Here is a 26,478-nt window from a genome sequence, read left to right on the forward strand (position 1 = left end):
GCCTGTTCAATTTGACTTTTCTTTATGCTTGTGTTTCTCTGAGTGAGTTTGTTGAATCCTAGTTCTGAAAGATACTTCAAGAGAGTTCTTTGCTCATATAAAATGGGAAACTCCCTCCAGAGAATGCACAGGTATATTAGCATATTAAACATATAAAAAGTCCTGCAATGCAGAAATCTGTTTAACTTTGCTTACCCTGTAATTTCCTAGACTTGTATGACCATGGGACTCTTGTTTTTCACAACATGCTTTAACATTTTGTGGAAAGAATGTACTACAGAATACACATTAGGAAAGACTATTCTGGGCCAAACACACTTAAGTGGAGACTATAGCCTCCCATTTACTCTCAGTCTAACGTCTAGATCTCTGATGCTGCACACCTTTCTTCCATCTTTTTGTCAACACTTCTATATTTAACTAATGGAATTGAGAGGGGGGAGAAATATCTTGTCTATCTTTGTTTTACAAGTGAGACAATAGAGTTCCAGGGACGTTCATTGACTTGCCTGTACTAACCAGCCTGGCACATGAAGGAGCCCACGCCCACCATGTTCCATGCTATCAGGCATGCTGGTCCTTCCCTCTCCCTACCTTGGGAAGTCACACCAGAGGAACTCTCAAAGCACACTATGGACTTCAGCTCTGCCTCAATTAATTCATGTCCTTAAGTTTTACAATATTAACTTGGGTACAATGAATCTACTTTGTTTGCCTATTTGTTTCTTAAATTCTGCAGTGATTTTGTTCTCCAGATCAATCACTGTTTCCTCAAAAGATCGGAAATTAGCTTTATCTCCTTATCCCAAACCCTCAGATGAAAAAAAACCTAAGGACTTATTAAAAAATGCTTGCTCACAATTTGCATTAGAAAAATAACAAATACAAATAAATGGTACACATATGAAAAACTTGACTTAGTAATCAAAGGAAGGTCAAATAAAATTACAATGGGAAATCATCTTTTTATAAAGATTGTCAAATTTATTTTGATTATATTACCCAAAGTTGTCTGGGTTGTGAAGAAATAGGCACTATCACATCCTCCTTGGAGTTGTGCAAATTGGACAAATACTTTTAGAGAGATATTTGGAAAGTATCCAAATCCTTAACAATATGCATGCTTCTTAACCCATAAAATTGACATTCATTTCTCTGTTGCAATATAGACAAATAACTACTACAAAGATATTCATCAGGATGTTTTTAATAACAAAAACAGAAGCTAGGTAAAAGGCAGAAAAGAAGTATTGGTTAAATAAATTATGGCTTGGCTATACCATTTAATAGATATGTAGCCATTAAAACTATTTCTATAAGATTATTTATTTACATATAAAACTGCTCTTTTCATTATTGACTCGTAAAAAAGTAAGATTAAAGCATTAAGCATCCAGTTATTTCATTTTTGCTAAAAATTTATATCACCTATGGATTAAAAATCTCTTTTGTCTTCAATGTATAGCCAGTACCTGGGGCTGTACCTGGCATATAAGCAAAGTTTATGTGGCACTGAAGTAGAAAAAGTCTATAAGTACATATAGTAAAATTATAACATATTTGAATAGTAGCATTTCAGGTATTTTTCCCCCTTTTTTGGTTTATATTTGTTTCTCTACAATAAACCCATGTAACCTTTGTAATAAGAAAAAATATTTTTTTAATATTTAATACAGCTACTAAATTACTACCATTCCCTAGCTTAGCAGCAGTCACTATTTAACCCACTTTGCCTGACCACTCCTAATAGTATTCAAATAGAGATACTCAGATGTCACTCCCCTTTTCCTTAGTGCTCACTCATGTTAAGTTCTGTCCTTCCAGGCCTCCATCAGCAGTCATGTCTGTATTATAGCGCTCTAGTTTTTAAGTGGCTCAGAATCCATGTTCAGAATTTCCTGAATGCCTAAAGAATAACTGCCCACCCACAAACCCCATTGTGCCCAGCTGGCAAGGGTCACAGGACACGTTCGTATGTAGAGAAATGGCTCCCAACGAGCAGTTGAAGCCTGTGTGCAAATACTTAGAATTGACAAACTGTGGAATGACCAGAAATTTATGTGGCTAAGTAGTCTGTAATAGAGTCAGGGACTTCCCATAATTCTGAAGTCAGTGAGGCCCTTGGTGGTTTTATTTCCCTGGCTTTCAAGACAATGGCGCTCGCATATACTATGGCTTTATTCATTAAATGCTGAGTGTAAGAACTTGTCCTATCTGCCATCCTGTTTGGGGACAACTGAGCATGGTTCCTTTTGGTAAATAATATGAAAACAAAACGAAAATTGTAAGCTATCTTTCTGAGGTCTTCCCTGTGAGCAACTGCAATTTCAGTCGCTGCTTCATTGAAGTGAGTTTCTGCTCAGAAAGTAACCAAATGCCAGGGCTGGAATATTTTGCTGTGGGTTCTGTAATGTCAGGAACCTTTGCCAACACACTGCAGATTAGCAAAACAATTATCATGTGTGGTGCAGGAAAAGGGACACAAAGTTCTGTCCAGTATATAGAGTCTGGGACTAGAGAATTGTGGTTTTGCTCATTTGTTGTTTTTTGTGTTTTTTTAAATCTTGAGCAAATATTTTAACTCCTCTGTGTGTCATTTCTCACATCTGGGAAAAGGGAAAATATTAGAGATCACCTCAAAGGGTTGTGTTTAGGCTTGAATGAGGTATTGTATGAAATTTAAAAGTCATTAGGAAAAGAAAGGAACATTTGAAATTGTGACTAGCAGGTATTAAGTGCTCCAACTGTGAGTTCCTCTTGTCACAATGATCATTGTTATGATTACTGCTCCAGGGAAGGGGACCTGGTTTTACTGTCTTTGCTGTGCTTCAGGTTAGCTTTCTGGGCTTGGTTAAATGCTTTAGGAAAGAATCATAGAGGAAGACGAATGAGCAAGCAAAGACGGAGCAGGGGGCCAGGGAGAAAACAAAGGGGCAGAGAAGTATCAAGGCCTTTGAAGTTGTCTCAGGCCTTGTCTCAGGTAGCTGACCCCTGCCTTAAATAGGTCAAAGGGCGGAATTTGGGGGGGGCCACCATCTCGCTGAACATTAGCTAGAGGCCCACATCAAGTTATTCTCAGGTAAGTGGGACACATTCCTGCTATGATACATACCTGTTCACCTGCACAACTAACTTGTAATCATGAATTTAGACATCTCCATGTTGATGTGTTTCCAGTCCTGGGTTCTTTCCGCCACTCCACTCTGTGTCCCTTTCCTTCCCAACGGCGGGGTGGGGTAGGGGGACTTTAGGGTGTTTAAGATGAACAGATTGATCAGCTGCTAAGTGCATGGGAGTAGAGGAGGGGAGAGAAATGGATGATCAGGGTCAAAGCACACAGATGACAAAGACTGCGTATGTGTGTAAGCTAACGGGAAATCACGGAATATGCCTCTATTTTCTCAGATATATTTCCTTCTGAGGTATTTGTCTTGATCCTAGAGAACACATCGGTTTCTTATCAGATACCCCTCACCTATGCAGGACACACATACCACATTTTCCTGCCACTTTGACTTCCTAAATATCGTATGTTTAGTGGGGAGCTTCTTGATAAAGGAACCTCCTACTACCTCTACCAGTACAATTTGCCAGAGATTCATTTAACTAAAACTAATTTGTCTAAAATATAATGAAATGTTCATTTACCTAATAGTATCTCTGGCTATAATAATGTTTCATGAACAAAATTGCTCATATTCAATACATTTCTTATATGATATGAAGTATGGAATCTTTTCATACTTCATACTTTTCTGGCCTTTTAAAAATGTTTTCCATTTCTCTTACTCTTCAAAGAGCTCAAGCTATATTCAGCCCAAGTTACATTCATTTCTGGAATTGAGATGTCTAGACATGTAATGTGAACTAGTTGGAAAGTTATTAATCAAGGTTATTTGCTTAAATCTCCAAAATAGCTCCTGGAAGAGAATTTATCCAAAGGAAGACAGAAATTAGCTTGACCTAGGGACAAAAGCACTAGGCATTGGAGGAAGGACTGGTTGTCTTTTTCACTTTGATATCTGAATTATAAATCACTGCTTATTTAGTTGTTGCCTGATGCAATTGTCTCTAAAGGTCAATCAGTTCAACAAATATTTATTGAGTAATTATGTGCTCAGTATATAATTAGTGCTATAATTGGATATGTATAAAACTTGATAGCTGCTCCATTTGTTTTTCACCTTTGTATACCCAGAATCCAGATAGTGCCTGATTTATGTACATGATCGATAAACTAATTGATGGATAAGTTAGTGAGTGAATGAATGAAATTAATAAATGTCCTGATGAATTTATAGCCTGGTTGTTCAGGCAACACAAATGAGGTGAACCAGCAGTCTTTAGATAAGAAAGAATATACTTTATCATCGAATTATGCATGCTGTGGTGGGCAGAGTTAATACTTGGGTTCAAGTTCTACTTTGCTTTTGAGTTACTCAATGACCATGGGGTGTTGCTGAAAGAAATGAATTATAAAAGATTTTTAAGATCTTTCCAGTTGTCATATATTTTGAGTGTTAAAAATGAGTTTTGAAATTCCAAGTTTCTTCGTTTAGATGACAGTGGTGATTGGAATATAGGGGATGTCTTTAGTGAGGAGATTATATTTGATTTGGGCAGAATTTTGATTTCACAAATAATCATCAATGTTTACATATCTAATACTATATATTTGAAAACAATAACCAGTAGCTCTATGGAGAGAAATAACTAAAGCAACTATTGTAATTGGACATTTTAATGCACCCATCTCAGAAACAGGTAAATCAAGAAACATGTTTATTGAGTTTAAACCAATAGATGCGTAGAAATTTATAGACTCAAACAGATCACATATATCCTATCAAGGACATGGAACAGTTACAAAAATGGAAGTCCTCCATTTAACTTCAGTATAACCTAATTAAGCAACACCATGTTGACTATTGGGTCATAAAACAAAATTAGAAATAAATAACAAAAGCTAAAACAATCCCAATGTTTCAATACTAAATAACATCTTATTAAAAAAACTTTATTAAGAAGTCATAAAGAGAAATTATGAAATTCTTAGAGCTAAATTGCATGGAGGCACTACAGATCAAAATATGTGGGGGTGAATCTGAAATGCTATCCAAAGAGAAATTTATAGATTTGAATCTATCACGAAACAAGCAGAAGAGGAAACAAATGGGCTTAACACTCAAATCAGGAAGCTAGAAAATAATTCCACAGAGTAAAGCCAAATATATAAGGACAGAAAAAATAATCACAAAAGCATGAATCAATGTAGTAGAGAATAACACAAACCCAATAGAGATGCTTAATAAAACAAAAGCTAGTTTTTAAGTATACAAATATGACATACAAACTCCTGGTATATCTGATCAAGAAAAAAGAGAGAAGATTCAAGTATTACAAAATGCAGTATCAAAAGGGGATTTGCCACAGATAGAATATCGAATAAATATCATGAGGCTATGAGGAATAACTTTATGCCAAAGAATTTGAAAATCTTGATGAAATAAATGTCTGGAAGCATAAACTTTGCACAAAAAGAATTATAATACATAACTACACTAATAACTATTAAAGAAAATGTAAAAATTCTGTTTCCTCATTCCCTTTCTCCCTACCCCCTAACAAGGTGAAGAATTAGCAGTTATTTTAAATGAGTACTATTAAATTTTCAAGGGGCAGAAACACTTTATCATAAATAAATCCAGAAAACAAGGAAAGATAGATGACTCATATTGTGAAGCTGGTATAAATTTAACTTCCTATTTTACTGCTGGCCAACCCTTCTGGCTGATAACAGGAACATGGGAAGCTGCCTAATCTTCAGGTTGTTTGGAGTTCTTTCATCACAATTTACTTCCCAGGCCATATTTTTCCTATGCTGGTGAAGCCAATTAGCTTTTTGAACAGGTAGGGCAATGCTATGCCACTATAGGGTTTATTTCTTCCACTGACACTGACTAGAATCATATTGTTGTGGAATTTAAGAGAAGTTTAATTAATTGAGTATAGAGAGGCCAGGACTCAGGAATGATTTTGAGAAGGAAAAAAATGGTTTATTGACGGCCGGCCGGACTTGGGAGCTTTTAGTTTGAATCCTGAGCCCTGAACAAGATTTTCAAACGTCTTTTATACAGAGAGGAAAGGCCAAATGGTCTCTTTGTTTTAGTTCTCAATAGGCTTCAATTAGCATATATCTCTTTTACATCTTAGGTAAGCTTTTAGCAAGGACTCCAGACATTTTAGATAAGCCTTGGTTTCTGCATTTCTCCTAAATACTTAAAGTTTATAGCTCTTGCTTTGTTAAACATTTCCTGGGACTGGAGCCTGCTGTCACCGTCCCTAAGGGCAGGACTGCAGCCTCTTACCGTTCTACACTTACAAGTCAAACAGCTTAGTTATTTCTGAAGAGACAAAGAGCTTTCCACCCATAGCCCACATCATTCCCCCCTTTGTCAAAGTTTACTTGCTAAGCTTTGGCATAATTATTGTTGGAGCTATGAGGTGGATGACTTTTTGTTGTCTTGACTGATTATTTATCAGTCTTTAGTACAGCATTAAGGACTGTTTTTAGAAGTTTAGAACTTTTCATTCTGGACAGCAGAATCTTGGGCAGGGGCCTCTCGCAGTTATTTTGCTGCCTCTGGCACTCACGTGGATTTTTAGTCAGGTTCCAGATTTATCTATTACTTTTATTTTACTCTTAAAGAGTTTACACCTTTAATTTAAAAGGGGTGCTGAAGGGAGACGATCTCTTTTCTGTAACTGCTTCCTGCTGGCCATGGGCTGTAGTCATTGCTTAATAAGGTGTAGAACTCTTTAATTTATTTTAACTGGAGGAAGATGGATCTGGCATTCTGTACGAAGTTGGATGAAGTTTTCATATGGTTAATAAGATGTTCACTTTGAAAGAAACAAACTTAATTAAAAATTTGGAATACTCGTTTTTTTAAAGAGGACACATTGGATTACAGAGATAGACAAGATTAGATGTTTATAAAGATGGCATTCCTTAAAAGCTGGTGGGAACAGCATATATATTCTTTTTTAAGTTATCCATCTTTAGAGAGAAATTGCAACAGACACTTAGCTTTGTCTGAAGACACATTTTAAGCTGTTCAATGATTGACACTCATTCGCTCTGTTAGATGCTCCTGGTGAACTGGCACTCTTTGGGCAACTGGCTTTACTCAGGATTAGAACACTAATTTGGAAATACTCTTAGTTTTCACCTGTGGGAGTGATCAGAACTACAGAATAAAGATTTTTACACCTTGGTTTTCATTGTACAATTTTTAGCAATTTTGACTTGTTCAATAGGTGACTCACCATCAGCAAGCAAGCTTCACTTTTGCTAACTGAGACTGGCTGAGACTGCCACTTTATTTTATAGACATGTTATTAACTGTTTAGAAAATGATTTTACTAGGAATTTAACATGTCTAATATACTTCTGCACTTGATCTAAAATAGAAAAGATAACATTACAATTATTAGGCATATATTTAGTACAGGATAAAAGTACAGCACTTAATATTAACTAATGTATTACTTAATGCATAAGGATTTAGAGTTGCTATTATTAGTTTTGAGTTTCAGGTTTGTAATACTTTACATGTTATCTCTCCATGAGAGCAGGCCATAATGCTAATTGTGCTCAAGTTTTACTTACAGTCTCCTGGTATCATGGCTCTACTCAGCATGTTCTTCAACGCAGTGAGCAAGTTGCAGCATCTTTCTAGTATTCTAGAGATTTTCCAGTATTCTACTAGCTTGGTGCATAGTGCTCTCTGGCACCATGGAACAGTGCCAGTCTGGAGGCGATATCCATTGTACACTTGGCTGTACCGAGTCATTATTGGCTGCAGGAGCTTGAAACTGCAATATAGTTTCTATCAACTTCAGGAGCAGAACCAGAGACTGATATAGCACATTTTTTTAATTGAGGGGTCAGTGACCAGCCTAGCTAATAACTCACATGGAGAGGCCACCTGTAATGTATACAAGGCCTGGTTCGAATGCACAAGAGTTTGACAATGTTAAAGTTTATTCTTTGTTTTATATATATTTTAAACAACTTAACGCAATACATATATCAAATGACTATTTACTTACACAATTTTACTATGAAGATAACAGTAGGTACTTTACTTTAGTAATAGAGGAAAAATACTTTTCATTGTTAGAATGAAAACAGAATATTTCTAATAGAATCAAGATAACTTTTTATTACTATTTACTTAAATGTGTATTTTGCAGTGGCCTTCAGACAGGTTTATTATCATGAAGTTATTTTTGCTACCAATACTAATCTAAGTTTCTTTAGTTAACAATGACTTCTACAACTAGAACTATTTAAAGATTTTCAGTTTGGAAGATGTTTTACAAACTCTTTATAATTGACTATAACCGCATTGACTAGACACCTCATGTTTAAATAAACTTACTAAATTACGATTACCAATGAAAGAAATTTACTCTTTATTTAAGAGAGCATATCTACAATCTTTTTTTTTTAGCTTAATTTCACCAATGTGAACTTACAATTTTCACTTACAATTTTCATTACTGTAAAGATTTTGTACATATGTTAATTTAGTTTATAAATTAACTATGGGAGATTACACTCAAGTTAAATAAAATTGAAACTATTATAGTTTATGCAAGGAATGTTCTCTTTTTCTCTTACAGGAAGCTAAAAACTTCTTTTTTTTAAGTTATGAAAATTATTAATTTAAAAGCATAACTGACTACCAGGTTTTAAAACACATGCATACTGACTACCAGGTTTCAAAACACATTACACAATTACTTAATTTTTTAAAATTATAACCCAGGAAAGATCTCTCTATAGTTTTTATGGACTTTCCTTTTTTTACTGAAATTTGTTAATAGAGCTACTAATTACTTTATTTTGTTGGAAAGAAATCTTCTGGAAGAAAATAAGGCTCACCAGATTGTGGAGAAGAAAATACTTTATTCTCAATCTTGCAAGAAGGGGTGCACAACAAACAGGAATGCGGCTTATGAATAGAAGGGTGGACTCACTGGAAAGGGGCAAGCTGCTCCCCCTTTTCTAGCTTTCAGCCAAAATGGGCAGACAGAACCTACTCAAATTTGGCAACTCTCCCAGGAACTCAGCCGCTCTGACTGGGACATTCCCAACAGACTTGGGTGCTTGGCGCGGACACAGATGGCCTCCAAGCCCCGGCAAAGGGCCAGACTAGAGACAAGACAGCAGAGCACGCACAAACATCTAGACTCTACAAACATCTAGACTCTTCAGCTTTTGCCCCAGAATCATTTCACCCCCTTGCCAATGGCAAGGGAGGGCTCCAGCTCAGCTGTAATTCTACTTCATGTAAGGACACAACTCTAACACTAACATTGAGCTGACACAGACAGAAGCACAAAGGTCACTAATCTGACTCACAAGTTTATATATTTATTTTCACCACGGCTGCCCCCACAGCTATCACAAACCTCAGAACACTTAACATTTGGTATAAAGCAAATTCATTCACAAATTAGCACTATAACAAAAGATTCTAGCTAGACTTTTCCACTGTTTAAACTTTACACCCAGACTAAGCTCTACCAGAAAAGCTGATCTATTTTCCTGTAACCAAGTTTTGTTTTCTTTAATCTAGACCAATTTCTAGGATATTAGGACTCGAACTTATAAATACCCTTCCTATTAAAATCGAGACTCCACTCCTTTAGTGGATATAAGACCAGTACCAGATTCTAACATGCAGTTAGACAAACCCAAAACACCAGGGCTTTTCCCCGGTTTTCCTCCTTTTCCCAAGCCTAGAGAGAACGGCTTCCCCCCAGCCTTCTGGGGCTACTAGGGTTCTCTCGGGAGGTGATCAGCCTCCCCTTCTTAGCAATTAAAGCTAGGGCCTTCTAGACTGTGCTCACCCGGGGAGTCTTACCTTTTTCCATGTTCGGAGTTCTTTTTCGTTCCCAGAATCTTTCTCTTCAGACCTTCCATTGCCCTCGATTTTTGTCGGGAAGATTCTGGTGGAGCCCACATCTTTTCTGGATTAAATTTAATCCAGGGGCGCCCAGATTTGGGGTTCACCCGAGTCCTCCCGGCTTCCTCGGGGATTTGGAAGGGGCAGCAAAATGCTACCGTCTCTGGCCTTCATTTTTGTCCCTTCGTGGTTGCCATTAATGTTGTGGAATTTAAGAGAAGTTTAATTAATTGAGTATAGAGAGGCCAGGACTCAGGAATGATTTTGAGAAGGAAAAAAATGGTTTATTGACGGCCGGCCGGACTTGGGAGCTTTTAGTTTGAATCCTGAGCCCTGAACAAGATTTTCAAACGTCTTTTATACAGAGAGGAAAGGCCAAATGGTCTCTTTGTTTTAGTTCTCAATAGGCTTCAATTAGCATATATCTCTTTTACATCTTAGGTAAGCTTTTAGCAAGGACTCCAGACATTTTAGATAAGCCTTGGTTTCTGCATTTCTCCTAAATACTTAAAGTTTATAGCTCTTGCTTTGTTAAACATTTCCTGGGACTGGAGCCTGCTGTCACCGTCCCTAAGGGCAGGACTGCAGCCTCTTACCGTTCTACACTTACAAGTCAAACAACTTAGTTATTTCTGAAGAGACACAAGTCAAACAGCTTAGTTATTTCTGAAGAGACAAAGAGCTTTCCACCCATAGCCCACATCAATATAATACCTAAGTTGTTCTAGAACATATGGGCTAGGATTTAAGTTTAAACACTAACTTTACAAGAACCGTGTTTTTATCATTCCCTCCTTTTTTTCTATCGAATTTCTCTCTAAAATACGACCTTGGGATGTACTAACAGCCTTGGGGACATATTAGGCCAATACTTCCAGGTCTTTCTATTCTCAGGCCAGATTAATTTGAGGATAGGTTTGGGCGTATAGGCTCTCTTATTTATACATGTGCAATCCTTTATTTGTGATATGTTTTATACCAATTGGTTTTCCTCCAAGATTGTGGAAGCCATATTATTGTTTTTGTTATTCCTCATTTAAATTGAACATGTAAGAGCTTGATTTTTTTCTTGTTACATCTCATGATAAAAGTTGATGTTAAGCCAATCTGTCTGTTTCTCACTTTAGGTTCTTTTTTTTTGAGACTTTTTATATATGTCTTCTTGTTTTTAAGCAACTGTGAGACAATACTCATATTTTACTCAATAACCTTGGTTTTCAAACCAGAAAGGGATAGCTTAAGTTCACAAAATTATAGGCTGATTTCACTTATAAACAAAGAGGTGAACATTCTTAAAAGTATTTAGCTAAGGGAGTGGATGTAGCTCTAGCAGTCGAGGGCCTCCTTCCCACACTGGAGGCCCTGGGTTTGGTCCCTGGGGCCTCCTGAAAACAAAAACACAAACAACAAGCAAATAAAAAATCCTAATCAGGAGCCAATGTTGCTCAGTAGTTGAGTGCTGTCTACCCACAGACAAGGTCCTACATTCAATCCCTGGCCCTGGTACCTCAAAAACAAAAACAAACAAACAAAAAAATAAATAAATATAGGTATTTGGCTAAACAGCCAAATAGATGCTGATATAATCAGCTATTTATGCACTAGACTCACTGGTGACTAAAGTCCATCAATATCCTTGTATTACAATTAGCCCAGTGCTTGCTTGACCAAACAACTGGGTACAATTACCTGGCCTAGTTGACTCATTAGCCTGACCATCACAGAACGCATATTTAACAAAATTTTTGAAGATCTATGTACTTAAAACTTCAAAACCTCACTTAGAGAAAATTAAAAATATCTAAATAAATGGAGAAATGTACTACTGCTAATTTGCCCTAAAATGATTCACAGATTCAATGTTATCCAGTCACAATCCCAGCAGGCTTTATTGCCAAAATTGAAAAGCTATTTGTAAAATTTATACTAAATTCAAATGATCTATAATACACAAGTTTTTAAAAAAGAGACAAATTTGGAGGATTCATGCTATCTGTTTTCAAGAGTTCTTATAATGCTACAGTAATCAAAACAATTCTACACTGATATAAGGAGAAACATATAGACTAATAGAATATAATTAAGAGTCCAGAAATAAATGAAATTTATGGTCAGTTGCTTCCAAACAAAGATGCCAAGATTATTCAATAGGGAAAGGAAAGTCAACCACCATATTGAGGAACTGAGAGAGCCTACAACTGCAAGCAGGAGAATCCCATCCATCAGCCATGTGGGATCTAAGCCCCCTCTCAATTAAGAGGTAGAGTGGACATCACCATTCCAGGGTCCTCAGGATGGAGGAATAAAATATGGATTAGAGTGGACTTACTTGTATTCTACTATAGAATTATTTTGACTCTACCAATGGAAGAAATTGTATCATTGATATGGAGACAGTGGCCATGGGAGTTGCTGAAGGCAGGGAAAGGGAAGAATAGATGTGATGTTGGGGGCATTTTCAGGACTTGGAATTGTCCTCAGTGATATTGCAAGGACAGGTGCTAGACATTATATATCCTGCCATAACACACTGAATGGACTGGGAGAGAGTGTAAAGTACAACATAAACCATAATTCATGCTCTGTAGCAGTGCTCCAAACTGTATTCATCAAGTGCAATAAATGTACCACACTAATGAAAGAAGTTGCTGATGTGGGAGGAGTGGGGAGTATGGGGAGTGAGGTATATGGGAACCTCTTATATTTTTTAACGTAACATTTTGTGTAATCTATGTATCTTTTAAAAATAAATTTTAAAAAATACAAAAAAAAAACAAAACCAGAAACCAGTGCTAAAGCATCTAGATATGATATGGGCAAAATGAACTTTGATCTATAGCAATCCCTAACTCACAATGGATTATACACCTAAATGTATAAGTTAAAACTCTAAAATTTCTGGAAGAAACAGCAGAAAAACATTATAAACCTTGGCTTAGACAGAGATTTCTTAGCTAGGAAAGAAAAAGAATATTAGCTATAAAAGAAAAAAAAATTGATAAATTTTGCTCCCTAAAAGTTAAACATTTGTTCTTCAAAAGACACTGTTAAGAAATTGAAAAGGCCAGCCACAGACAGGAAGAAAATAGTCTCAATTCATATGTCACACAAAGACTTGTAACTAGAACATATAAACAGCTATTAAAACTCAGTAATAAGAAAATTTTAAAATGGGCAAAAAATCTGAACGTTCCCCAAAGATACACAATCAATAAGCACATGAAAACATGCTCTACATCATTAGCCATTATGGAATTTCTATTTAAAACCACAGCGATACACTACACACTGATTAAAAAGTCTAAAATTAAAAACACAATAGCAAGTGCTGACAAGAACTAAAAGTTCATGCATTACTGGTTGGAAAGTAAAATGGTATGACAACTTTGGTAAACTGCAGATTATTAAAAGATAACAATATACCCTTACCCCACAACCCAGAAATTCTCATTTTAGGATTTACCCAAGAGAAAAGTAAACCTAAGTCCTCACAAGGACTAGTAGACAAATGTTCATAGGAGATTTATATTTACAACATCCTAAAAGATGGAAACAACCCAAATGTCCATAATAGGTGAATGGATACACAAACTGATATACTCATTCAGTATAATACTACTCAACCATGAAAGCAATTCCTGGTAAAATAAATGCCTCTGGACCACCAAACCCAAGTCTGCCCTTTGCTCACCGCTCTACTGCCACAGTCACTGCTTTATACCCTCCAACCCCCAAGCTTAGCATGGATGATGATATCGCTGTATGAGTGGTCAACAATGGCTCAGATATGTGCAAGGCTGGGCAACGATGCATCCTCCATCTATCATGGGGCACCTGTGGCATCAGGCCCGAGGTGGGCATGGGCCAGAAGGATTCCAAGGTGGGCTATGAGGCCTAGAGCAAGGGGCAACCTGATCCTCAAGTACCCCTTGAGCATGGGCATCATCACCAACTGGTATGACACGGAGAAGATATGGCACCACACCTTCTCCAAGGAACTGCACATGGCCCTTGAGGAGCACTCTGTGTTGCTGATCAAGGCCCCCTTGAATTCCAGTTTAACTGTGAAAAGATGGCACAGATCATGTTCAAAACCTTTAACACCCTACCATGTATGAGGCTGGGCTGTCCCTGTATGCCTTTGACAGCACCACGGGCATCATGATGGACTCCAGGGACAGGGTCACCCACACCATGCCCATCTATGAGGGCTACACCCTTCCCCACACCATCCTGCATCTGGACCTAGCAGGCAGACACCTAACAGACTATCTCATGAAGATCTCACCGAGCATGGCTACAGGTTCACCGTCACTGCTGAGCAGGAGATTGTGTGTGACATTAAGGAGATGCTCTGCTACATCACCTGGTCTTTGAGCAGGAGATGGCCACTGCCATGTCATCCTCTGCCCTGGAGAACAGCTACAAGCTGCCCAGTGGGCAGGTCATCATTGGAGTCAACAAGAGGTTCTACTGCCCTGTGGCCCTATTCCAGCCTGTATTAGTCAGCCAAAGGGTTGCTGATGTAAAATACCAGAAATTGGTTGGTTTTTATAAAGGGTAATTATTTGGGGTAGGAGCTTACAGATACATGGCCATAAAGCATAAGTTACTTCCCTCACCAAAGTCTATTTGGAGCAAGATGGCTGCCAATGTCTATGAGGGTTCAGGCTTTCTGGGTTCCTATGTTCCTGGGACTTGCTTTTCTCTGGTTCGAGTTTCCTTTCTTCCTGGGGTTGGCTTCTCTTTCCTCTGGGTGCTGACTTCCTGGGGCTCCAGCTTAAGTCTTCCACATCAAAGTCCATCATCAAAACTCCAACATCAGAAAACCCTTAACTCTGTTCTTTACCATGCCTTTTATCTGTGAGTCCTAATCATAACTCAATCATGCCTAGGTATAGATCGATTACAAACATAATCCAATATCTATTTTTGGAATTCATAACCATATGAAACTGCTACACAGTCCTTCTTCCTGGGCATGGGATCCTGTGGCATCCATAAAACTACCTTCAACTCCATCATGAAGTATGAGGTGGACCTCTGCAAGGACCACTACACCAACAAGGTGCTGTCTAATGGAGCCACCATGTACCTGAGCATTGCTGACAAAATGCAGAAAGAAATCAAGGCACTGGCCCTAGCACAATGAAGACCAAGATCATTGCCCTCCCTGAGCGCAAGTACTCTGAGTGCATCAGCGGCTCCATCCTGGCCTTGCTGTCCACCTTCCAGCAGATGTGGATCAGCAAACAGGAGTAGGAGAAGTCCAGACCCTCTATATGCCACCACAAATGCTTCTAGGAAGAATGTTACTTAGTTGCCTTATGCCCTTTCTTGACAAAACCTAACTTGCCCAGAAAACAAGATGAGATTGACATGGCTTTATTTTTAAATGAATATTTTAAAATTTTTGGTACTTGACTCAAGATTTAAAAGGTGGAATGGTGAAGGTGACAGCAGTAAGTCAGAGTGAGCATCCCCAAAGTTCTACAAATGTGTCTGAGGACTTTGATGCCACATTGTTCTTTTTTAAAGTAGTCATTCCAAATATCTTGAGATGCATTGTTCCACAAAGTTCCTTGCCTTCCCCAAAGCTGCCCACTTCTTCTTAAGGAGAAATGCTCAGTCCTCGTCCATATTCACACAAGGGAGGTGGTAGCATTGCTTTTGTGTCAGTTATGTCATCCCATTTTTTAAAAATCTTCCACTTGAATACTTGTTCTTTAATTTTGAATGGTCAGCCATTGTGGGCCCCCTTTTTGTCCCCTAACTTTAGATGTATGAAGGCTTTTAGTCTCCCTGGGAGTTGGTCATGTTTGGGAGGCAGCCAGGGCTTAACTGTACACTGACTTGAGACCAGTTCAATAAAAGTACACACCTAAAAAAAAGAATGGCTTTTAAAAATATTATTCTGTGCAAAAGAAGCCAGATACCACTGTGTACACAGAGTATGAAATTCTAGAAGAGACAAACTTAATTTGTAGTATCAGAAAGCAGATCAGTAGTTGCAGGGAGGTTACTCTGAACTGTCTCCTAAAGGCGAAAAGGGCCGCATAGATGGGCTTGAACGAAGCTTTTTTTTTTTTGGGGGGGGGGGGGGAGGCTGTAATCTTTACTAATATTTATCAATAAAATTGATTTATTTTACAAAAGCTAGTTGTAAGTTTTCCATGTTTGCATGCTTTGGACCTTTTTAAAAATCATTTATTTTTTCCCATATAACCCATTCCCCACCCCCTCACCATATCATTTTTGTAAATTGTATTTTTTTGAGGATATATACATCACATAAAAAATGTTACATTAAAAAATATGAGGTTCCCATATACTCCCCCACCCCCCCAGCCCACTCCTCCCACACCAACTGCCTCCCCCATCATTGTGGCACACTCATCACACTTGGCAAACACATTTTGGAGCACTGCTGCACCATATAGATAATAGTTTACCCTATATTTCGCACTCTCCCCCAGTACATTGAGTGGATTGTGGCAAGATCTATAAGGTCCAGCATCTGACCCTGCAATATCATTTAGGACAACTCAAAATCCCCAAAATGCCCCCACATCACATCTCCTCTTCCCTCTCCCTGCCCTCATTAACTGCTGTGGTCTTACCCAGGTCAGTTCACAGGGAGGTAAAGATGGTCAGCCACCACACCAGGGAACCAAGAGTGCCTACAACTGCAAGCAGAGGAATTGCATCCATCATCCATGTGAAATCTAAGCCCCCTCTTGATCTAGAGGTGGAGAGGACATCACCATCCCAGGGTCCACAGAATGGAGGAATAAAATATGGACTAGAGTGGACTTACTGATAGTCTACTATAAAACTACTTTGACTAGTAATAGAAGAAATTTTAGCATCAAGGTGGAGAACAAAGCTTTTTGGTTTCCATTCATTCTCAGGCAGGTTTGCTCCATACTAATCCTGCTCTAAGGTGAGGAAGGTACAAGTTCAGTGGGTCCCATTGTTGGTCCATGAACTAGATGCTATGAAATGAAAAACAAAATATGTGGGAAATTTTCAGTGTGTTGTTAAATTTATTCAATTGAAAGGGACTTCATAATTGTGAAATTATCTACATGTAATTTGTTATTGTCAATTTATGCTATGGTGACTGTGATGAAGTTGAATTTGTAATTGCTCTTATTTGGCAAAATAAAAATTTGACAAGTGTGGGCACTGGAAAATTAAAAAAGAAGAGGAGGAAGAAGAGGAAAGAGATATAAGAGAATGTCATGTTTTACTTAAATTAGGGAAGCATATCTTTTTTAAAAAATTTCTGAAAGCACAGTACATAAAAATAACAACAAACAAAATAACAATATCAAAAAGGAAATTTGGCTACAGTCAAAAAAATTTTATGTTTCATAAAAAATATTATCTTACAACGAGAGCCACTTAATATTTTAAAATATATAAAAACATATTTTTCAAAAGAAAAACCAAACAGTTGTAAAAATGAGTGTTAGAGCTAAGAGGATTTATACAAATGGTTAATAAATACATAAATTTTTTCTCGGACCCATGACTAAGTACAGAAATGAAAATCAAAACAATCAAATACTATGTCATAACCACCAGATTGGTAGAAGTTAAAAGCTGAATCATAGAAAGGTACCTGAGGGTGTGGGGGTAAAGAGGAAACTACATGCACAACTAGTGGGAATGTAAGTGCTACAAGGATTTGGGAGAGAATCTGACAGTACCTGCTAAAATAAGTATGACTTGACCCTACTGCCCAGCTCTTGAAAATCACAGGATTTGGTGGAAGATTTTAACAGCAGCACTACTTGTGATAGCAGGAAATTGTAGGTAACCTGGGGACATGGCCAAGGAAACTGAGGTCTATTTGGATGGCGGAGTGCTGGAACACTATGAGCAGGCAGCAACAATAAGCTAGCTTTATATTTGACAGCATGGCATGATCTACAAAACAGTAGGGAATGAATATGGTAAGAATCATTATACATAATCGTTTATGCAAATTAGCCTAGTGCCAAAGCCACATTAATCGTCAAGGATATTGTATATCTAAATAACCACGTGGATGGAAGGGTGGAAGAGTGGAAAGTAGGGAGGAGTGGATAAAGGGGTAAAATATGATAAAATAGGACAAAATTAAAACAGTTCTTAACATGTTGATGATGAAACCATGCCATGAATGAAAGTGTGATTAATCTTATAAATCTCAAATTCAAAAATAGAACAAACGAAAAAACACACACAAAAACAAATAAGCCACTACCACCATAAATCAGTTTTCAGTGGAAAGGGGGGAGGTACCAAGAATCACTAGCTTAATCCAATGCTTTTGTATGACGCTGAACAACTCTGTGTATATTTTTATATTGCTCTCCATTAAAGTATGCTTTTATATTTTTAAAATTCTGATTTCTCTAAATGCTTCTATAGATAGTAAACTGCAAGACAGATTCTCTGGTTCTTTTTTTCTCTGCTGTGCCTGGCACATACTTGGCATTTAATAACTTTTAGCTCTTTTGATAAATATATAACCTAAAAGCTGAGATTTTATAGGATATGGCTTCCTTACGTACATCTTTAAGCAACTGCAGTAAATGTATTGAAATTGCAGGTGTTTCTGTTTTCATCCTTAGTAAATAAATATTCTCACCCTTTTATGTTGTGACCAGTTTGTGCTTTGCTTGTGAACAGATATTTCCTGTGCTAGGTGTTTAGTAGCACTTCTGCTTAAAAAAAATTTTTTTTTCTGTCAGCATTGTGACACCTTTAGGTCATAATATATTTTCTTACAAGAGATTCAGGCTCTTTTTGGAACATGAAAAAAATTTTCAATGGGCAGTTTCTCTCACAGAACCTTTCGTTTTTTCTCTTCCCACTATACACTGACCTCTATTTTCCTCACCATGTTCTGGAGATTTTCTTTCTAGTCTCTCTCTATGTATTCCACTAGAGCTCATTCTAGTAGTAGGGGGCAATGTAACAGCAGAAAAAATTAGGCAGTCATGCTTACACAGGGTGAAATCCTTCTTAAGCCACTTACTCGCTTTGTGGCCTCAGGGAAGTTGGATTCTTTGGCTCAGCTCCTTAATTTGTAATGTAAAGAGAATAATACTTTCCTGATTTGTTTTTTTCTGAGGACTTAATGTTTGTATACCACAGTGTTTAACTTTTTGTCGTACCTATTTTGACCCCATAGAAGAGTTGATAATCTCAGATATTTAATGAGCACCCCAAACTATTAAAATTTTCTAAAAAATTACCAAGTAATAAGCAGAGGGTCTCACCCAACTCTTCAGCCTTATCCAGTTATCAAGTCTCATCATTCCTTAGGATTTGCCCCAATCCTGACACTTTAATCTGTATTTTTTACTGTGTGTTTTGAAATGAATTAAGAAATAGGATGAGACTTGGGCAGGGAATGATTATGTACGTTGGACAAGTTATCTGGAAATTTATTTTCAGATTGTTCTAAGATAACTCATGAGCTAAATAAAATAACATTAATGAGAGCGATTGGTAGAATTTTTGTTCAAGATGGGGGAGAGAAAGAGACTCACATACACAAGTGCTGAAAATAAGAAGAGGCAGTGAAATCAGCATACCCAAAATTTTGATAAAACTTTTGGAAGAAGAAGGTATGTGGAACCAAGGCAGGTGAGTCCCAGAGAAAGGAGTCACTGCCCAGAGCAGGCCCATGACATGATAACATTTTCAGTGGGCCAGGAAACTGTTCTTCATGCTGGAGGTCCCCAGCTTTAGCTTGTAAAGAGAGCTGATATGATAAGGGGAAAAGAAATCGATGCTGTGGGTTGAAGAACTGCTTACAGAACGGCTGTACTGGTGAGCGCATCCCCTTCCCTGACGTTGTCCTTGCCTGGGGCTGCTTGCGTAGTCTGTTTGCCACCAGCCAGCAGCCAGAGACATCTCTATGATGTTATAGGAGCTTCTCTCTGCCAGGGAACGGACTCTCTGGTTTACTGAGACAGGGGAATGAGTTGGGAAAATGAACTAAAAATGTGGTCTGGCTTGTGTTGTGTAGAAGCAAAACAAGTGTGATTAAAACGCACCACTACTGACAACATCAAAACTTTGCCTTTGTCTTTTTTCTTAAGCCTTCACAGAGACATAAAAAACAAATATGACACAAATAACTTTCTTAACAAGATACACTGACCCCACCTTCTCCTTTCCTATCTCCACCTCCATGAACAGGGAAGCACTGGATAGATGAGAGACCTAGAATTGGTGAAGATCTGGTGAAAGAACAAAAGATCCAGGAGACATGTAGAAAAGTGTTAGGGTTGAAGGCTAATGATCAGAAGAGAGGAGGACAATGCCTCACTCTGGGAGAGAAAGCAAAATTCCCTCCTCTCTCTCTGCAGGTGGGGACCAGAATTCAGCCTCTTCTTGTGGACCCAGTACCTTGTATGTCTAGGAGGAGCTCTAAGATCCATGTCCCATTGCCCCATGTTTTTGGTCAATTAATACAAGTGGATTTCAAGCTCAGAGCCTTGCTTACCACTCTGAATTTATTTGTCTAGCCTTGAAAACATGCTTTGCACTTGACATCCATTTCTTCTCGGGGTTTGACTTTGGTCCTTATGTTTCAGCCACTGAATCATCACTGTGAGCCATAACTTGACCCACCTACCAAATTGCACCCCCCCAGTGCCCACTCTCCTTGTATCAGTGCTGACCTGTTTGTACCCTCATGTCTTTGCATCCCATGAATATTGCTAGTTTATTTGCCCACCCCAAACATATACTTTGTTAGCAAACCCAACCTTGTTTTAAGTTGGATATCTAACCTCAATTCTTCTAGTTCTTCCTTTGCACATGATGGATTATATCATAGGCTTCAGATTAACCAGTTTACCAGGAGGGTAAAGGAGGTTTGAGGCAGAAGCCCTTGTCAGGTATAAAGGTGGGGCCTTTGACTAGAATTTATAAATAGGTAAGGTATTTTATAAAAGGGAGCTTGGTGAATGGCTAGGAACATACAGATTTACCCTCTTTAAAGTTCAGATAAAGAAATGTTTCATTCTTAATTCAGTTGTGTTTCAAGAAAAATGATAGTTTCTCAGATTTATCTGAAAACACCAGCAGTGTTTTACAGTAATCTAATGCCTCTGTACCTGGGTTTCCTCAAATTTTGCAGTTGACATCAATATGAATAAGCATATTCCAGAAGGAATCATGGGGTTGGTCCTTTGCCCCAGAGACAGAGAACAAGGGTTTATTCTGGATAGAATTGGTGTCAATTATTGTAGAACCCAAGGGGATTTCAGTGTCTTTTGAATGACTTGCCTTCAGTATTTTCTCAAGGCTAATCAAAGTCTCAATTATTTGAGTAACTAATCTCTGGCAAGTAGATATCTTCAAAAAGTTTTGCAATTTTAGTGAAGCCTGAGTAATGTTCAGATTTTCCTTTGTTATTTTTTTCAAATCCAATTCAGTGCAATTGTTGTTTTTTTTTTGAACAACTGCTAAATGCAGTTTTAGGAGCTGAAGACACACAGATGAATGTCATATGTGGTCTCTGTCCTCAAAGGGCTGCCAAATTAGTGGGTGACACAGCACATTTAATGAATACTTTCTGTGTAATGCGGTAAGTATAATTATGGTGGCTATGAAATGATCCACAAATAATAGCACAGAAATTCTTCCAAGTAGACCAAAAGATGTAAATTCCTTTCCTTTTGCAACTTAATTTTTCTTGCAAGCTCCCACCTTACCAGGACAGTTGGCTATTTTAACTTCAGTTCCCTGTGGTCATGTCAAGTTCCTGGGGTTTTATGCAAGGTCAAGGCCTTGAATGGGGTCCTACAGCATGCAAGCACTCTCATGGTCCATGTCAGTATGTTCCTTCAGGTCTGGCCACCTCCGCTGCTTTTGTGCTATGGATGACAAGAATCTTTGGCATGATGGCCAGTGTTTGCCTAGTCTAGAGATTCTCCATCCAGCTGTATGTTAGATTCACTAGAAGAGTTTTAGAAAAAAACTGTGCCAGAGTCTCACCCATGGAGACACTGATTCATTTGGTTTTGGGGGTAGGCTTGGGTTTGAGCTTTTTAAATACTAGGTGACTTTAACATGCTGTCTTTTTTTTTTTTTTTTTTAATATCACATTAAAAAAATATGAGGTCCCCAAATACCCCCCACCCCCTTCACCCCACTCCTCCCCCCATAGCAACAATCTCCTCCATCATCATGAGACATTCATTGCATTTGTTGAATACATCTCTGAGCACCGCTGCACCTCATGGTCAATGGTCCACATCATAGCCCACACTCTCCCACAGTCCACCCAATGGGCCATGGGAGGACATACAATGTCCGGTAACTGTCCCTAACATGCTGTCTTTTTAAGAACCACTGACTTGGTGCCCCACATACCACTTTTCTCTCTGGTCTCAGAGTGCTTCCAGAGGACAGATGGAACATACCATTTTTCCTCAGCTGGAAATAATCCTATTTTATTGGGGAACAAATGTCACCACTACTACCCAAACACACAGGAAAGTGGGTTCCTTCCCTGGACCTGGTGATCTGCAGTGACCCATGTATCAAAACATCCACACTTTTGACTAATACTCTAGGGGCCACAGAAAATGTTTCTCCCCATTTCTTAAACAAAAAATCAACTGTGTCCAATGTGTTGCAGAGGCTTGTGAATTATGACAATGCTGAATTCAGAGAGAGAAACTGTTTTGATGTGCCAGAAGGAGTTGAGCAGTGGAAGGGCTTAAGTAAGAGAACAAAACAAATTAAATAACTTCTCAAGTCTTTCTCTTGTAGAGCTGGATTGCAATAGATTCCCACATAATCAAATATCAAGTTTTGTTTTCTAGTAGTTCTGAACAGTTGTTTTCTCTCTTTTTTGGTTCAATTTGTGGTTTTAGAAGTAGGGACTCAGGAATTAGTTTGATATTCACAAAATTTGTACATGGTGGCTGAGGGAACATTCTGCAATATGTAGCAGCTTATATTCCTCTTAAATTTATTCATATATAGATCTAGATATAAAAAGAGTGAAGGATTTTGTCAATTTTCTACATTAGCAAGTAGGTGGAAATTGAATATTAGAATTATAAATGGTCTTATTTTTATAGAAGTATTTAATAAATTTAAACAAAATTTTCAGAAATTAAAACACTAGAATTCAAAAATAATTTTTATTAAACTTTGTTGATTATAATTTGCATTTTATTTTTAACTCTATGAAAAGCAAGTTTTATCTACTTTGAATATAATTATGTTTTAGTTACATTTTAGGTTTTAATAACCCTCCTTCCCATGGCTCCCTCATCTGTTTGTTCATTGTTTTTGCTCATTGTCTACTTGTTGCTTGTTTTTTTGCTTGTTGTCTATTCATTGTCCGTTGTTTTTTTTTTTTCCTTTAGGAGGCACTGGGAACCAAACCCGGAATCTCCCATGTGGGATTCAGGTGCTCAATTGCTTGAGCCACATCTGCTCCCCCATTTTGGTTTTTAACTACTGTGAACAGAACAGAAATTTCATAAAAATATTGATTATAACTTAATAATTTTACTAAATTAAAGGCAAGAAAATAATTTTATCACTTTCTTTTTTTTACTTTATTAGAGAAGGGTTGGTCAGAAAAATCATGCAGAAAATATGGAGCTCCCATATACTCCCTCACACACACAGTTTTCCCTATTATTAGTACTTTGCATTAGTGTGATACCTTTCCTGCATTTAGTAAAACAGTATTATTATCATTATAGTCCATAGTTTACATTAGGGTTCACAGTTTGTGTATTTCTATAGGTTTTTTAGATTTTTATTCTATTTTAGATTTTTATTCAAATATATAAGTCAGTGGTGTTCATTACATTCACAATGTTGTGCTACCATCATCACCTCCATTATCAAAACTTTACATTCCTCCAAACAGAACCTTTGTATCAATTTAGCATTAACTCTCTGTTTCTACTCCTATCCTGGCCCTTGGTAACCTACTTGATATTCTAGTTCCATACTCTGTGAAATTGCTTTTTCAAATTATTTAACACCAGGCAGATCATGTATTTAACCTTTTGTGTCTTATTTCACTCAATGTGAGGACTCCAAGGTTCATTCATGTTGTAACATGGATCAGAACTTCATTCTTTTTTAAGGTTAAATAATATTCTATTGCATGTCTTTATACCACATTTTATTTGTCCCATCATCAGATGAGGGACTCTTGAGTTGCTTCCACCTTTTGGCTGTGAATTATGCTGTTACAAATATTTGTGTACAGATATCTTTCCATGTCCCTGCTTTCAGTACTTTTGGATATAAACCTTGAAGTGGGATTGTTGAGTTGTTTTCCACAGCAGCTGCACCATTTAACATCTTTAGCAACAGTGAATGAGGGCTCCTAATTTTTATTTTGATGAGGTTCCATTTAAGTCATTTTTTCTCTTGTTGCTCATACTTTTGGTGTAAAGCCTAAGAAACCATTGCCTAACACAACGTTCTACAGATGCTTCCCTACATTTTCTTCTAGGAGTTTTATAGTTCTGGCTCTTATATTTTTCTATCTTTATATTTTATCTATTTTGAATTGATTTTTATACACGGTGTGAGATAGGGGTCCATCTTCATTCTTCTGCATATGGATATCCAGTTTTCCACACCATTTGTTAGACTATTCTTTTCCCTTTGAGTGGGCTTGGTGCCTTGGTCAAAAATCATTTGGCAATAAATGTGAATGTTGATTTCTGAACTCTTAACTCGATTTCATTATATTATATGTCTGTCCTTATGCCAGTACCACAATGCTTTGATTACTTTGGTTTTGTAATAACTTTTAAGATCAGGAACTATGAGCCATCCAGCTTCATTCTTTTAAGATGGCATTGGCTATTCAGGATCCATTATGCTTCCAGTTAAATTTGATGACTGGTTTTTCCATTTCTGCAAAGAAGGCTGTTAGAATTTTAATGGAGACTATGTTTAACCTGTAAATCACTTTGGTGAAAACTGACATCTTAATATTTGGTCTTTTAATCTATGAACATAGAATGTCTTTCCAGTTATTTAGGTCTTCTTTGATTAGTAATGTTTTATAGTTTTCAATGTAAAAGTCCTTTGCATCTTTAGTTAGATTTACTCCTATATATTATATTTGATTCCTTTAGTTCCTGGAAAATAAATCTTATGTAAAAATTATGCAATAATTTATAACATATATATATCTTTAATTAATCCAAATATCATTGGTACATGAACAAAATCACCAGACATGTGCAAAAATATATACTCATTTTTTATATTTTGCCAATATTCAATCACTTAAAATCTATTTCTTTGTTCACATGTATCATTGTGAAGGTAAACTTTCAAATGAGAATACAACATTTTGTTTAACAATTTGTCACCTTTAGTTATAACTTCTACATATTTCCGTATTTGGATGAGGGCTTCCATTTTTATTCCTTTTCTGGGCTCCATGAATGTTAGAGGTAGGTCTAAATCCTCTTCTTCTCCACTAGCTAAGGCAATTGGTTGTGCCTCAAATTCCACCCCCAACCCCCATCCCACACCAAGGAGCTTCTAAAAGCAAAGTCCACAAGACTATTTGTTTTTACTTCACCACACACTCTGTTGAGGCTATGGGCACAGAGATAAATAGCTACTTGAGTGGCAAAAAGAAAGCAGATGGGGAAAGTACAGTAATAGTAAGAGTTTTCAATAAAGAGATAAGTATTCGGAAATATTACCTTACCATACACTCATAAAGGTATGAACAGAATCCCATGGGAGCACAGGGAAGCAGTGGTGGCAGACTTTCTGGTATGACTAGGAGGTGAGTTTTTTTGGTGAACGTTTAGGTTATGGGTCCTGAAAACCCTGTGATGAGGTGTACTAATGAGGATGCAAGAGGATCAGTTAGGGGTCAAAAAGAAAATGATTGAATGGAATATATAATCTACACATGCATATTTTAAATGTAAACATTCTTTTTTTTTTTTTAAAGATTTATTTATTTATTTTTTATTTAATCTCCCCCCCCGGTTGTCTGTTCTCTGTGTCTATTTGCTGCATCTTGTTTCTTTTGTCCGCTTCTGTTGTCATCAGCAGCATGGGAAGTGTGGGCGGCGCCATTCCTGGGCAGGCTGCACTTTCTTTCGCGCTGGGCGGCTCTCCTTACCGGGTGTACTCCCTGCGCGTGGGGCTCCCCTACGCGGGGGACACCCCTGCGTGTCAGGGCACTCCTTGCGCGCATCAGCACTGCGCATGGGCCAGCTCCACACGGGTCAAGGAAGCCCGGGGTTTGAACCGCGGACCTCCCATGTGGTAGACGGACGCCCTAACCACCGGGCCAAGTCCGTTTCCCTAAACATTCATATTTTGAAGGTACCTGCTTAAACATATTTTATTAATCAAATCGTGGATTGTGATTTTGGAAATCACTGCATTAAAGAAGTTCCTCAATATGGAGTCTGCAGACCACCTAGGACAAAATGGAGGCTCTTGGGCATGCTGCTTCCAAAGA

General features: G+C 37.7%; 1 long non-coding RNA gene and 1 pseudogene across 1 annotated transcript in view; both read left to right on the forward strand.

The window, feature by feature from the left end:
• LOC139439325 (uncharacterized) overlaps positions 1-26,478 on the forward strand; it is a 250,684-nt gene that overhangs the window by 199,590 nt on the left and 24,616 nt on the right. The gene's annotated exons all lie outside the window — the stretch shown is intronic.
• Positions 13,723-15,284, forward strand: LOC101433746 (actin, cytoplasmic 1-like; annotated as a pseudogene).

Source organism: Dasypus novemcinctus, chromosome 7, assembly GCF_030445035.2.
Source record: "Dasypus novemcinctus isolate mDasNov1 chromosome 7, mDasNov1.1.hap2, whole genome shotgun sequence".
Classification (NCBI taxonomy): domain Eukaryota; kingdom Metazoa; phylum Chordata; class Mammalia; order Cingulata; family Dasypodidae; genus Dasypus; species Dasypus novemcinctus.